This window comes from Zea mays, chromosome 10 (assembly GCF_902167145.1).
Source record: "Zea mays cultivar B73 chromosome 10, Zm-B73-REFERENCE-NAM-5.0, whole genome shotgun sequence".
In the NCBI taxonomy this organism is placed as follows: domain Eukaryota; kingdom Viridiplantae; phylum Streptophyta; class Magnoliopsida; order Poales; family Poaceae; genus Zea; species Zea mays.
The window spans coordinates 1,027,351-1,030,425 of NC_050105.1; positions in this window are offsets into that span (position 1 = coordinate 1,027,351).

Below are 3,075 nucleotides of genomic sequence, written 5' to 3' on the forward strand. Positions count from 1 at the left end.
GTCGACCAAGAGGTATCGACCGATTCCCATCTCGTGCCTTTTGGATTTAACCTCGACCCACCAAGCGACTTCGCTTCAGTGGACGCTTTCACAGAGGCGAGTCCAAACCCTCCGGGGTACGGTATGCGGTCACCCTGGGACCGGTTGACAGCCGTCTCGACCTACGGGCCCTCGGGAAGATGACGAGCCCGACTTTCGTTGGAATTTCTCCGAACTTGGTAACCCCAGTGCCATGCGGGACTTCATGACCGCATGCGACTACTGCCTCTCCGATTGTTCCGACGGTAGCCGCAGCTTCGGCGACGAGGACTGCGGCCCAAGTCGTGAATGTTTTCATGTCGATCTAGGGGGTCCCGGCGAAGGCAACCATCTTGGTATACCGGAAAACGGTGATCCCCCTAGGCCTGCGCCTCGCGTTGACATCCTACGGGAGCTAGCTGTGGTCCCAGTCTCTGCAGGGGGTTAGGACTCACAACTCGAGCAAATCCGCGAGATGCAGGCCAGGCTCGACGAGGGAGCAGGAACACTTGAGCCGTTCCACCGGGACATCGGGCAGGAATGGGCAGGCCAACCTCCGGCCGGAGAAGCGCGTCATCTACCCCAGGGCATCCAGCACCGCATCGCCGACGATGTCAGGGCAAGGCCGCCACCGGCTTCCAGTGGGGTCGGCCAGAACCTGGCTGCAGCGGCAATACTTCTCCGCGCGATGCCGAAACCATCAACCACCGAGGGGCGGCGTATCCAGGGAGAGATCAAGAATCTCCTGGAGGATGTCGCGGTCCGACAGGCCAAAAGCTCTGCCTCCCGAAGGCAGGGCTACCCCTCGGAGCATCGCGCCGCGACTTCCCGATTCATGCGGGAAGCCTCGGTCCACACCGGGCGCACGCGCAACACAGCGCCTGCGGCCCCGGGTCGCCTCGGCAACGAGCACCATCACCGCAACCGTCGAGCCCACCTCAACGAGAAGGTGCGCCGAGGCTACCACCCCAGGCGTGGGGGACGCTACGACAGCGGGGAGGATCGGAGCCCCTCGCCCGAACCACCTGGTCCGCAGGCTTTCAGCCGGGCTATACGACGGGCGTCGTTCCCGACCCGGTTCTGAACCCCGACTACTATCACAAAGTACTCGGGGGAGACGAGGCCGGAACTGTGGCTCGCAGACTACCAGCTGGCCTGCCACCTAGGTGGAACGGACGATGACAACCTCATCATCCGCAACCTCCCCCTATTCCTCTCCGACACCGCTCGGGCCTGGCTAGAGCTTCTGCCTCCGGGGCAGATCTCCAACTGGGACGACCTAGTCCAAGCCTTCGCCGGCAACTTCCAGGGCACGTACGTGCGCCCTGGGAACTCCTGGGATCTCCGAAGCTGCCGCCAGCAGCCGGGAGAGTCTCTCCAGTACTACATCCGGCGATTCTCGAAGCAGCGCACCGAGCTGCCCAACGTCACCGACTTGGATGTCATCGGCGCGTTCCTCGCCGGCACCACCTGCCGCGACCTGGTGAGCAAGCTGGGTCGCAAGACCCCCACCAGGGCGAGCGAGCTGATGAACATCGCCACCAAGTTCGCCTCTGGCCAGGAGGCAGTTGAGGCCATCTTCCGGAAGGACAAGCAGCCCCAGGGCCGCCAGCCAGAAGATGTCCCCGAGGCGTCCACTCAGCGCGGCACCAAGAAGAAAGGCAAGAAGAAGTCGCAAGCGAAACGCGACGCCGCCGACGCGGACCTTGTCGCCGCCGCCGAGTACAAGAACCCTCGGAAACCTCCCGGAGGCGCCAACCTCTTCGACAAGATGCTCAAGGAGTCGTGCCCCTATCATCAGGGGCCCGTCAAGCACACCCTTGAGGAGTGCGCCATGCTTTGGCGCCACTTACAAGGCCGGGCCACCTGTGGAGGGTGGCAGGGCCCGCGACGACGATAAGAAGGAGGATCACAAGGCAAGAGAGTTCCCCGAGGTCCACGACTGCTTCATGATCTACGGTGGGCAAGTGGCGAACGCCTCGGGTCGGCACCACAAGCAAGAGCGTCGGGAGGTCTGCTCGGTAAAGGTGGCGGCGCCAGTCTACCTAGACTGGTCCGACAAGCCCATCACCTTCGACCAGGGCGACCACCCCGACCACGTGCCGAGCCCGAGGAAGTACCCACTCATTGTCGACCCCGTCGTCGGCAACGTCAGGCTCACCAAGGTCCTCATGGACGGAGGCAGCAGCCTCAACATCATCTACGCTGAGACCCTCGGGCTCCTGTGGATCGATCTGTCCTCGGTCCGGAGCACGACGCCTTTCCACGGGATCATCCCCGGGAAACGCGTCCAGTCCCTCGGACAACTCGATCTACCCGTCTGCTTCGGGACTCCCTCCAACTTCCGAAGGGAAACCCTCACATTCGAGGTGGTCGGGTTCCGAGGAACCTACCACGCAGTGTTGGGGAGGCCATGCTACGCCAAGTTCATGGTCGTCCCCAACTACACTTACCTCAAGCTCAAGATGTCGGGCCCCAACGGGGTCATCACCGTCGGCCCCACGAACCGACACGCGTACGAATGCGATGTGGAGTGCGTGGAGTACGCCGAGGCCCTCATCGCCGACCTGGAGAGCCTCTCCAAGGAGGCGCCAGACGTGAAGCGCCACGCCGGCAACTTCAAGCCAGCGGAGACGGTTAAGTCCGTCCCTCTCGACCCCAGCAACGACGCCTCCAAGCAGATCTGGATCGGCTCCGAGCTCGATCCCAAATAGGAAGCAGTGCTCGTCGACTTTCTCCGTGCAAACGCCGACGTTTTCGCGTGGAGTCCCTCGGACATGCCCGGCATACCGAGGGATGTCGCCGAGCACTCGCTGGATATCCGAGCTGGGGCCCGACCCGTGAAGCAGCCTTTGCGCCGATTCGACGAAGAAAAGCGCAGAGCCATAGGCGAGGAGATCCACAAGCTAATGGCGGCAGGGTTCATCAAAGAGGTATTCCATCCCGAATGGCTTGCCAACCCTGTGCTTGTAAGAAAGAAAGGAGGGAAATGGCGGATGTGGGTAGACTACACTGGTCTAAACAAAGCATGTCCAAAAGTTCCCTACCCTCTGCCTC